Raw genomic sequence first — 13,030 nt, 5'->3', positions numbered from 1 at the left:
CGTAAAATAGGTAAAGCTTACAGCTGCAACAACAGTGGTGGCAAACTGGAGGATCTAATATACAACAAACAAATTACACATGAAATTATTTTTGACAAGCACAATGAAACCAAATGCTGTCACCACTTATGACAGTCCACCTCACTGACTGTATTAATTTCCCTAGATACAGAAACTGAAGGTGCCTGGCATAAAAAGTCAAGATATAGAAGCCCAACGAACTCCCATGTATAACTCTGCTGTGCAAAATTCAGTAATAGATGTACCCGAATATTTTATGGGACAAATCGTTCTGATGTATATTTATTCAAGATAAAACTTATGGCCAGAAATCTCAGCTCTGCGTTCTTGAAGATATTTACTTAGTCTGCGGCTAAGACTTTGCGTTGAACTAGTGCTAAATTCTTGTATCACTTTAGATCATGATGGGCAAATACTGGCTGTACCTGATTTGTAGATATAAAAGATGCTGGAGGTGGTGGTGGAAGCAGTTTATGTGTTATTACTTCTGTTATAGCACTATCTCAATCAGAAACAGACCTTTGTGGTGGAAATTGCACAAATATCATTAGATACAACTCATAACTAGAAACTCAACACAGGTGAATTAATTCCACAGCAACAGGGGTAAATTTTGGGGTGCATCCCATGCACAGCAGTTGCTACTAAAAGGGCATTGCAATGAGGATGGACTCAAAGGTGATAAGAGTCTGCAAGTAAACAGCAGCAGTGAAGAGTATGGACCAAGGAGGGACTTCGTGATGCTACAGGAGCGAATGAGCTCTGCTTCTGCTCTCTGGTACAGGGACTAATAAGCAGAGTGCAGGTGAGACATGCAGGCACCATTCAGAGATGGTCCCAGAGCACGTACAGTGTCATAAGTTACTATTCAGAACAGAATCTAGTATTAAATATATGTAGCTTTATTTTATCAGTCAGAAGTCTGAGTGGAGTGAAATGTAATGCAGTGTTAATAGTCTCAAAGTATTAATAAGGAAAATTTAGATCAAACTATGATTTTCATAAATATTAAAACAGTTAACTATTGTACCATGCAGTGAACAATTACAGATGTCGTGTGAGACTGCATTCTCAGCAGACACCACAGATCATTCCAGTACAACTTTACGATTGCTTTTTAAAACATTCTCAATGCAGTAAAATATCTGAAAAATGGGATTTGGCTGCATAAATGGACTACAGCCTTCATTTGTGTTTAAAAAATAAAAGCTATTAATGTGATGCATAGTTATAGCAACCGTGACAAAACCGCTAAACTTCAAGCGTAACATTTTCATAGCCAAATCAGTTTCTGAAAAATCTTAAAAAGTAAAGGATATGCCAGTAAACCTTTCATGTTATTTACACAAATTATCAAAAAAATGAGCATTCATGAACTTATCTATATTTCAGAAGGAACTATGTTCTCTTTTGCAGTCCGCGTCAGTATTTTATCAAGAAACTTGTTGGAAACACAGAGTAATTATCTATATATCATTTTTTAATTAATCAGTTGCATGTATTTTTTTTATTCTTAGATACAAATTACAGCGATTATAGGAACAGATCTAGAATATGCGCTATGAAGCCTTTAACCACTACTTACCATTCGGGATAGACCTTTCAATTCATAAAGTGCTGAATGCATTCAATACCAGGCCCTTTGTTCAAAACCTCTGCTAGACATATCATTTGTCTCTGTTGTGGTAATAAAGAGATTCCTGGCATTCTGGTATTAAGAAACCAGAAGTAATGTATTAGTTTTACTTTTCCTCTGCTACTTAAAAATGAACACATAAGATAGAGCACATAGTTCAGAGACTATGAAGATAGTATCCTATTGAATGACAGACTGTCTGGTTGATTTACATGAAATACCAAGTGCTTGTATGAGAAAAGGTTAAAATTAGATTGACGAGCAAATGTGCTACCAGACTGCTGGCTGACAAATGGCAAAGTTATGCCAATGTATTACTTATTCTGGAGGCGCCCAAGAAGCAAGCAGGAGGACAGTAATTCATGTGCTAGAATACATCCACGTTTAGCATAAACAAAGAGCCCTCAGGGGCTGCAACAGCAACATATTAGCTATATGTAATTTATGTCAACAAATAAGTCAGTGGAACAATGTCATTATTAGATACAGAATTTGAGTGACTCGTGCTTTCTTAAGTCAAGGTTGGGCTGCTCTACTGTCATTTAAATCAGTTCAGAATAATGCCTTGTTGAATGACTACATTGTTCTTCCAATAAACTGACTATTGCACTACATTGTCCTTCCTTCTACAGGTCACACAATGAAAATACGGATTAGCCATGTAGCTTTTCACAGTGGCTCTCAGATTATAGTCTGATTGCTTCTTGGCCACTCTAAAGAGTAGTCTAGTTCAGCGGTAGCAAACCCTTTGTCTTTCTCCTTTCTTTTCAGCAAGTTCTGCCAAGATCCATGCAGTCAGCTATACTAAAGCTCGTTCACTAAGAAGTGTGAACTAAGGAAAAATTTTAAGTTGCCCAGCTGAAGGAACTTTGGGCTTTAAAATTAAACCGTGATTATACATCACAAACTGACCTTCATGCTCTGGGCACTCAGCAAATCAGAAAATAAAGTTCTATGTGAGATAGGTGCTAAAACCAGTAACTCAGAGGTGCAGGACACTTCTGTTCCTATTTGCTTTAATGATTATCAGCCAGATGTGTCTCAATTTAGTCTATAAACTGGAAATATCATTCTGAAAGAGACAGAAAAATAACTTTTTTACTGATGGCTGCTACTTTTTTATTCATTCTATACAGAATAACTAGTTACTACTTATAATTTAAAAAGCTGTTACTTTCTGAAATAAACGACACAAAATGGTTATCTTTTTCCCTTTGGAATTAATGGAAATTCTGCAGTTTACTCCTGTGGAATTACAGGTTTGCTATAGAGTGAATTTTTCAATATCTGAACATGAATTAAATAGGCATTTACAGAGCAGAGAATACGGGCTTGAACCTGCTCTTCATTGGAACAACTTTTTGACATTTTGTTAATATGAAAATACACTAAAGCTTTGTCAGACCCAAACCCACTTGCCAACCTGTTTCCTTAGGGAAAAGTGTTCTTATTCTCTTTCAAATCGCCATGACAGACAGCATGTTGGGGGAGGGAGCTAATTGTCCCCATTAGTCATCACCTTGTCAGGATGACTGGCAGTCAGTAGCCTTCAGGCTTGCTTGAAAAGCTAAAGCTAGTTAAGATCTTAAGTCTGGACCGGAGAGACAGCTCTAGACCTGCTGCCCCTCAGTGACACCTGAAAAGCTGGTCCAATATTTTATGCCAGGTCTTTAATACGTCTGGTAGTTTCTTCTTCTTCCAAATTACTATCAAGTAACAGGGCAGGGAAAAAAAAAGGAATTCAAGGTTTGAATTGCAGCAGGGTCTCTTTCTAGCCTCCTCCCCCGCAATATTATTCTTGCAAGTGATTGATGACCAGGGATATGCAGGAACAATTTATTACTATCTAAAATAATCCACTAGGGTGCAAAATAGCCTCTATAAAAAGACCAGCAATTTCTGGAAAAAATCTTTGGTTTTTAAAGCTACAGTATATTGAATGGAATTTACCATCGGAGCCTTCACAAGTAGCTTGGAAGCAGCTATTAAAGCAGGTATTACGCTGGATTCAGATCTTGTGCAAACAGTTGTAGCTCCCATGAGTACGATCACACTGACAGGCTGGTTTCAGTCCTTTAGGCAAGAGAGTGGCAAAGAAGTGAGAGACGCTAGCAGAGCATCTGCTAGCTAGATCAAAAAAAGTCTGTCTTGTTGGCAGAGCTATTGTCCTTTGGTCACACCAATCCTAATTTGAGTCCTGCTTGCAGCAGCATACAAAACCTGCGACAAACATAGTCATGCTGACACTGAGGTGGATGCCAAAAGAAGATAATCACAAGTACTCAAGTCTGCAAAGAAAAAAAATGCAGAGAAGAAAAGCTTTTCCATCTGGAATTTGCCAAAAAAAAAAAAAAAAATTGGATTTGTGTCTTTTTCTCTCCAATGCTCATTCAATCTAAAAAGCAATCCTCAAAGATTGCAAACACACGCCTGCATCAGATACTTTTCCAGAAATTCAAGTCTGTGTCTGTGCACTGTTTAGCCTAAGGCTAGGGCGTATGCAAAACAGAGAAATACTTTATATTTCCAGACTTACAGTATTTGTATTCATGACCGTCTATGAACTGTCCTATTTGTTCGGCTGCTCTTTGGGTCTTTTATAGTGCCTGATACAGCAATTTGGCCTGGTCCAGAGTGATTCATCTAATTACTTTGAAGAGTGACAAAATCCCGGCAGAAATTAACAAATGCTTCTTGTAGTCCACATCTAAGAGCAAGATCGCGTAGGTCAGAGTCACAGCCTGGCCCGGGGCATTGACAACGCGGGATAAGGCCGAGTGCTCAGCACAACCAGAGTCAACGCAACTGCCTGAAATGCGTAGGCAAGCCTGTTCCCCTTCACCAAGAGGGATGCTACAAAAAGCTTCTGAGACTTGAAGCACTAACATCCTTTGTGGCTTACAGTTAATTTATTCATTGGATACAAGCTATACTACACATAAAGCAGCAAAAATAACTACTTTTCTTGTCCCTTCCTTCATGCCTTCCCCTTCTGTGCTAGTAAGCTGGACAGGTACATAAGGGGTAATCTTTAATGACCACTGAAAAGTCTTCTTGAATGAACTTGGCAAAAATGAGCTGCATAGTTTTATTTTGTAGTATAGGTTTCTTGATCTGGTCTGGATTGAATCTTCGCAGTCTGCTTGACCTCTCCAGAATTCCCTTGCTGTTTGGCTCCTCCTGCATTCATCTGTCATATGCAAGCTACTTAACAGTTCTCCCTGACTGAAGCACTTGTGGTCTTGGTGATGTTGTGGTTCTGATTATTCTTTTTTTTTTTTTTTTTTTTTTTCCTGTGCAGTGAAAGCACCTTTAATCATTTCATTAACCAAAATAAAATTACAGCTTTTTTTTTTTTCCTCTGATAAAGACAATTCTGTTGTTAATAATGAGCAAGAACACATTATTAGAAACATGAGCACTTGCATTGTATTGTAGAAAGGCTGGATGATATTTTGCTTTTAATAATAAAAAACTAAAAATGTACTATAATTACATGCTATGAATGGGAGTTGTTCACCTTTTTTGAGTATTCTTTTTGAGTATTTCAGCTTATAATGAAGATGCCCTCTGGTGGCTGCAAGATAAGATGTTATTTAAGCTCTTTGGTAAGAACAGCAGCAGTGGGACAACTAGGGTGCAGGGGTGTCCCCAGAGTGTCCCTCCGCCTGCGTGAGCAGCCACGGGCAGCAGCAGTGGGAGAGCCAGAGCCCAGGCCGGCACAGAGGGTCCCTCTGCGCCCAGGACGCCGCACCGCTCGCTCACCTGCCTGAGTTCAGCTCAACAAGGATGGGTCCCTATGGCTGGGTTACTGATGAACACAACCTTGCTTAGAAAATGGATTGCAGCCTTGAAAGAGGGCAGCAGCGCACACCGCAGGGCTGATCAGATCATCCCCATCTGGAAGAGATGAGCTGTTCATACGCTTACTGTAATACATGCAATGGTATGGTTTGTCCTGAATGGTTTTCCCAGAGAAGACTGGCTAGTTTCATCTGCAAAATATTTTCAGGAGAGGAATTCCTGGAACCACTTAATTCTTTTTTTCTTTTAAATAACTGAAATCAGGGTTTTCAACACTTGGGTACACAATTCACCCTAGAATGGAGGATAAAGCTTTGCTGTTTCTAGAGATGTGACAGTGAAGATGGAGCTAGACCACTCGAATACAAATATAGTTTACCAAGAAACAACTTAGAAATCAAGGGCTCCACACTCACAAGCAAGCTGATGTCCCTACTGCTGTCTTTGTTCAGTAATTTCTGCAGTTCAAGAGCTCGTGGCACAGAGACTGCGCAACTGACTGCGCAAGTTGCAACAGGCTTTTTACTGTGTGACGCCTGTGACTTGCTGATGAGCTTCCCACTCAGGCAGGAACCCTCTCCCTGCTGACAGCTGGAACTACTTAGCTATGGCAAGTGAGCAGAGCAGGGCTGAAGGAGGTCAGGAGCTCATGATAGACACAGCCGGTAACTTCTGGAGCTTTTTATTCCACCTAAGCGCACTGGCCTCTCTTAAAGCTGTTTGAAACTTAGTTTTCGTTCTGTTTTGGCAAAGACAGCAACACTTGCAGCTCTTTCAATGCCCACTCCTCCAGCTGCACTTGAATGTTTCTTGACACAAGACCTGGAGTATGTCACTCCCTTGGTGCAGCCGCCGCCGTTCACCTCCCGCCCCTCTTCCCAGGCTGCAGCAGCCTGTACAGCAAGGCCGAGCTCTGATCCAGCCCAGCTGCGTAACCTTGACTCAGACTGCTGAAAAAAAGCCATGAGAAAGTCTGTGGAGGGATAAGAAAGATGAAATTAGAGAAAGAGGTTAGGTAGAGCTGTCGAGACAGGATTGCTGGTAGCTCAAGGATTCAGGAAGGAAAGCAGCAATGTGGAAAGTTATAAAATCTAAAGGAAAAAAAGGGGCAAAGATAGTCAGGAAGCATCAGGTCAGCTCGTTGGGGCAAGTCATCAGTGTCAGGGAGGCTGATGCAGCTTGGCAGAAGATGGAAATGCAGCAATGCTGAGGGTCTGCTCCGGGGAGCAGCAGGGACTGGCCCTTTCTGGCCAGCAAAGCCACCGCAGGGACCTTGCTGGGTGAGCATGCTCGGGCTTGGCCTAATAACTCATTAAATTCTACCTATCTTTCCTGTGTGCTAGTCAATAAATAACTGCTTTATGCTCCTGGTTATGTGTATTCTGCTTACAGATTATCATTGAGACTGGCTGAATATACCTGAACAAACTGATGCAAAAGTGAGACTGTAAGAAATACCTCTACGTATGTGTTCATATTTTTTACATTTGCTCAACGGCAAAAAAAAAGGTAGAGTATTTTCTCATTGGTGGAAAAAGTATTTCCCACTGAGGAAAGACTGAAGCGCACAAAGGAAAAGTAATTTTCTATTTGTGCTTTCAAAAAGCTAAAGCAACCTACCAAAACATATTTACTAGTAAATTTTCTCTTGGCCTCCTTTTAAAATGTTTATTCCATTACCTTTAAGTGCTTTACAGATATTACATAAAAACATCAGCTATGCGTGTGAATTCCAGGTGGCGAAAATACTGGGGAAAATTCCTACTGCAGACGACTTCTTTAGGATCAGCAGCGTACGTGCACAAATAATCTTCCCAATGTTTTTTGCCTCAGTAACCTGAGCATGCTAGGCCCCTAAAACAATTAAGCTACTTAGAAAGGCACCTGAGCAAGCTGATCTGAACACCAGTAGTGTGCATGTGGGAAGTCTTCAGGGTGCCACATACCTTCATCCTTTGAGTTCTCAAAAAATCTCTTTCTATTCCAGTGAAGCTGTTGAAGAGATGATGTTATTCAGCTGAAGAGAGATGGACAAAATACAGCAGAATTCAGAACACCATTGTCTTCTGGGACATGGGAAAAATTCCAGCAGTATTTTCCTGTGATATGATTTCTTCTTTACTAGAGAAATGGACTGCACAGGTTTCTCAGATGGTAGGTGCAGTTAGAGCTGTCCTGAAAAGGACAGACCAACCCACTCCACATGCAGCCTGTCACACACTCTGCTGGTCAGTGCACGGTAAATCTTTGCTGTTCTGACATCAGCTCAACTTTTCTTAGTAGCTGGAGGAGAAGTTGCCAGACAGAATAGGTTTTGTATATCCTAACCCCAATTCTGGATAGAATTAATGGACCAAGTGTGAAAGCCAAAAGCCTCAGATTTGTTTGGGTTAATCACTGCCAGAATTTGTTGGCTAGGGAATGATACAGATGATCTTTCACAGTTGAAAGAGTACGCCAGTGTTGCAAGTGTTTGGAAGATAGCAGCATACGTGTCTTAAATGCACCAAATAACACATTGGCTTTCACAATAAGACACTGCTGGACACGACAGGATTGAATCTCCCAACGCATGTGAAAGTTTGCAAACAATTTTGGAGTGGTTGATCAAAGCAAAAGGAACAAGTGCAGAGAAGTGTGCACAGGAGGAGTAGGAGTACAGACATATAAATATTCTGCCACATAAAACGCATTTCTCATATGATGTTTCTGCGGAAATCAAGGTGGCACAGTTCTAGTCAATCATCCAATTTGTCTGGTATGGTGGAAGTACCAGAGCATAAATCAAAGCCAGAAGGGGAGAGCAAACCAGCACTTTTCCAATTTTTTTTCCTGAGAAAAACTGACAAAGAGTACCAGGAAAGTGCTTTAGACTACTCTGATTTACTCCACAAATATTCTAGCCCAATATATGTGAAAAGTCATTAGCAGGGCCCAGCTCATCAACAGTACCTGGTTACACTGCTGTTAATGCACTGCTTGTACTTGTCTTGCACCTGCCTGGTGTAGTTAATTTAGAAAACAGAGAATATATTTTGTTCAGCACCTGAAGAAAAACTATATTCTAATCACTAAAACCCAAAAAATAATAGGGTCTCTACATAATCTTCCACAGAACATTTGTATCAGTTTAACATCATCCTGCCTGAACATGATACAAATACATGAGTATTTGTGAAGAGGTAAAACATTTTATCAACAGGGGTTTTTCGCAAGCAGGATTCAAAACAAATTGTATTCAACAGGATGGAGTCAATGTTTGAACAAGACAGATAGTAATAAATGAGTTTTATTATATATAATAAAAGTCTCTCACATAAAGACATTGCATTATTGCAGATTGCCTGATAGAAATGGTACACACAACTTACTTTATCAGGCAAAAGGTAATCTGAAAGCATTCATTCTTATAAAATACATTTGGAGTTACGGTAAGAGAGTTTATCATGAGGCTAATTAGAAAAGCAAAGAGATAGCAAAAAGCCTTTCCAACCTGCATTATTCTGAATCTATTACATATCACTTTTGTAAGGTAATATTCATACTTAATTCAAAAAGACTGCTTATTAATTTGAGACTAATTCAGTATGGTGGTGACTAAGAATAATGTAACAAAATCCTTTGTTTTCTGTATTCATCTTCTCATCCATTGTATTTTAGACAGGTAACATACTGGGCCAGTACTTAAATAACCACTGAATGGTAAAATGGAATTTCTTCAGTTACATGGGTCTAAATGTGTTCAGCAGCATACAGTGTGAGGTTTTTTCTCTTAATTACTAATAAGAGCCATCCTTGTCAAGTATGTCTTTATTACATAAGCTAATGTAAATCAAGTTTCCTAACCTCTAGGTGAATCCCTTTCACTAGCTCCACTGGAAACACATTTATTTTCAGTATTTCACATCAGCATTGTGTGACGGAAAGCTCAACCTGTTGCAGGGTTGGCAGAGCCCTTGGGATATGTCAAAACCCAGGTGTATAAGGTAAAGGGCGGGCTCTGCGGTGCGGCACAGCCGGAAGCCAGTGAGCCTCCCCTTTGCCTCTCCAGCACCCGTGGCACGGAGCAGAAGCCCACCCAGCACCCCCGTGCTGCCACTGCGTGCACTCTTGGGTGCCCCAGACCAGGTCAGAGCCCCAGTACAACACATCGATACAAAGCTATGTCAAGGACTGTGTGACTGGAAAGGCATTTGGCTGAGCAGACAGACTAATTGATATTTTACTCCTTTTCCAAGCCTTACTTTGGGCAGAGCAATCCTCCACCACCATCAGCAGTGGTGATCTTGCCAAAAATATAATAAAATCCAAGATTATCTTTAAAGAAATAAAATACTCAAAGACTGCAGCTGGAAGGAAAAACACTTGGAATAATTTTTACTTCCAGTGAAGTGTCATCTCTGTTCTCCAGAACTGGGTATGTCAGCCAACACCACTGCGCTTGGGAAGACAAAAGGACTTTTAGGCAGCAATTTAATGCTATGAACTACTAAAGTGACTCCCCATCTCGACCCTCACCTCTAGAAAAGTGGCCTTGCATTTACAACTACAGCGTGCAAACAGTTACATACAGCTCTCCGTGTGGGATGACACACAGAACAACAGAGTTCTTGCATTAAAGTCAGATATTTCAACCTGCATTTCTTATCTGTCTTTTCCTGTTTTATCTGAAAGAATAAGTGACTTTGTAATGTGGCCCGAAAGTTAAAATGTGATTTTCATGAAAGACAAGAGAAGGGAAAAACCCAACCTGTAAAGCAGAAAGTGACTCCAAGCACCCCAAAATAAATGTGAAGGCCTTACCATAACGTGTTCAGGTCATTCCCCATTAAAGGAAGGGTTGAAGGAAAAAGACAATGCATTTTCTTTTTTTTTGGATATTTTTTATTCAAAAGTTTTCAAAGAAATAAAACAGAAAAAGCTAACAATCTAATCAAATTTACAGTTCAAAAATGTCTTTTGGCGTTTAACAACAAGTCCTAGGAAACAAAACTACAGAGTTATCTTGAACCGGACAAATAAGTTACCACTGGCAAGTTTGTGGCACTAGTAAAACAAAAATAAAAAATTAACTCTCTTGATCATATAGATATCTCTATGAAAATCTTTTTTTTTTTTCAATCTGTACAAAAGGTCTTTCTTCATAAATTAATTTTTTTATAATTTAATGGCTGTCTACTATGTGATGTTTAAGTAACTGATTATTTCTTTATGTACAGAGGTTAAATTTCCCAAATCTTACCCAGACAATGAGTATGGCACTTAGTTCAGACATTTCTGGCAGCAGCTCTTCCCTCCCTCTGACACAGCTATCATACTGCAGTTGTCATTAACGCAAAAATATCAAGTAGTGAGAGATCCAGGTTTGGAAAGTCACCAGATACAGGCAAGGTGCTGCAGGAAGTCTGGACTTTGACAAAGCAGTAATATTCCAGGGAGCATAGAACCAATAATACCACAACTTTTTTAAAAAAAGAAAAAACAAAAACACATCTCTTATGACTATGTATTTCACTAGAATCTACACTTCTCAGAGCAGCAATTTACTTTTGAAACTATGAAATGTCACCGACATCTATACTCCAATACTCACACAAAATTTAAAAACTAAAAAAGACTCGAAAGAAACAACTGCTTAGCCCTAGCTCCCGAGCTAGGATGATTTGGTCTGTGGAAACAGGGAGGGCCAGCAACCTGTCCCAATACAAAAGGAAATAAACTTTGAGGTAGATAACTGATCATATACAGCTGACCAGAGAAGTACACAGTTTTGGAAGACAACTTAATTTATCATTCGATTTAAAACATATGCAATTGTAATAAAGAGCTTTAGTAGCAGTGAATTATCTAATATGTGAAGTACAAATAACTGTATTTATGAATCAGGAATTTCATAGTTTCAAAACTGGTTTTCTTTACACTTAACACTTGTAGTGATGATGTAAAGTGTGGCACTGCTTGGATCCAAGTCTTCCTTCATGCTTTTGTGTCCATACATCAATTAAAATTATAAAACCTAAATGCAAATGTACAAAAAAGGCACATTCTCCTAACCGCAAACTGGTCCGGCAAAAATAAAGACTACAGAAGACGTAATGCTGAGACAAATCAGAATTATTGGTTACTGGCTCTTTGTTCTTTGGTAAAGTTACCTTTTAAAAGTGCCAAGTCTTTTTATTTTTATTTACCTACTATAGAGAGCTAGTACCCAATCGATTATGCTTCTACTTAGATCTCAGCGTGTGTTTGAAAACGAGTTCTTCAGCTTTTGCCATTTTGCTGCAATAGCAACTTTTCTGTTTGCTAAGTCTCAGCACAATCCTCATCCTAAAGCACTATCATTAGTATAAAGGAAGGACAAAAACATTCGGTGATATCCCCACCCCGAAGTCCCTACTCTAATTCTCCCTATGCTAAAACTAGAACATCAAGTTAGTTTCTGAAAAAAGGCAAAAAAAGATTTTACATTGCATCATACAGCAGAGTTCCTAAATCATTCAAACTACCAGAGGGAACTATTGGCATATGGCCTTACAAACAATTTATCCTATTAAAATTTCCCCAGTCAGAAAATGTGTTTCACACAAAACATTTTTTCCCCTCTTGCATTTCACTACCTTACATATTATGTGAAAAATCATTAAAAACACTTACTACACATTAAAAAAGCCAAATTTTCAGCAATTTTTATTGACTACCTTTAGAAGCCCTATGCTGCTGTTTTACAAGGCATAATAGACCAGCTCATTTGGTCAAAGCATTCTACACCATTAGTTTGGACTACTTACTGAAACAGCTACAGCATTGAAAGATTTAAGGCAAATTGGAATTTATAGAAAAGGATAAGACACTTCACACTACATTAAAGGAAAAACAGAAAGCTAAAAGACCAGACACTATAACTGCAACACTGCACTAAAGCAACACTCACACACTGCAAGCACAGAACATCATCTTAGATGTTTTACTATTTTAAACTTCAGAAAACCCATTTCATACAATTAAAAAAAAAAAGAAAAAAAAAAAAAGAAAAAAGAAGAAACCAACAAAATAAAAATAAACCAAAACACAAATTCTGTCATGCACGTGAATAAGTCTCCGTGGTCATCTGTGCATACCCAGAAATTTGAATTTTTTTTTTTTTGCGTCATAACACTTGATAAAAATTTTTTTTTACTAAAATAAACCTGTTCATGGGAACAGCTACTAGATGAATTTAAGGTTTTTCTTATGCACCTTATAGAACTTATAGCAAAAATAGTTTTAGTTGATTTCATTATAAATAACATTTTCAAGAACCTGTGCAAAACTGTCAATATTTCCTAAAGCACAATTGATCAGTAAAATCCATGATTGTTTCAGCCTTTGCACCCTTCTCCAGGCCAGGTCAACACTGGGCATCTGTAACACAGAAAGGTCAGAGCTAGAGCATAGTTACAATCTCACGGGTTTTTTCTAATGTAGCTGTCCATAAAACTAAATCATGTCCTATTTCAGACAGCTGCGAGACGACTAAGTTAATCTGAGTACAAACTGACGAAGGAACACAGGTGGCAGTACAGGTGCTTG

The 13,030-nt window shown here is 39.0% G+C and overlaps 1 protein-coding gene across 3 annotated transcripts in view; it reads right to left on the bottom strand.

Moving 5' to 3' along the window:
* Nucleotides 1–10,322: 10,322 nt before the first annotated feature.
* Nucleotides 10,323–13,030, bottom strand: part of RBMS1 (RNA binding motif single stranded interacting protein 1) — a 148,174-nt gene continuing 145,466 nt past the window's right edge. For all 3 annotated transcript variants that reach the window (XM_082055373.1, XM_082055374.1, XM_082055375.1), the window contains exon 14: nt 10,323–12,862. The gene's annotated coding sequence lies outside the window, so the exon portion shown is untranslated. The remainder of the gene's footprint in view (nt 12,863–13,030) is intronic.

This window comes from Streptopelia decaocto (assembly GCF_964273445.1).
Source record: "Streptopelia decaocto genome assembly, chromosome: 6".
Taxonomy (NCBI): Eukaryota; Metazoa; Chordata; class Aves; order Columbiformes; family Columbidae; genus Streptopelia; species Streptopelia decaocto.
Note: the sequence above shows the minus strand (reverse complement) of the source record. Positions and strands in the feature narration are given on the sequence as shown.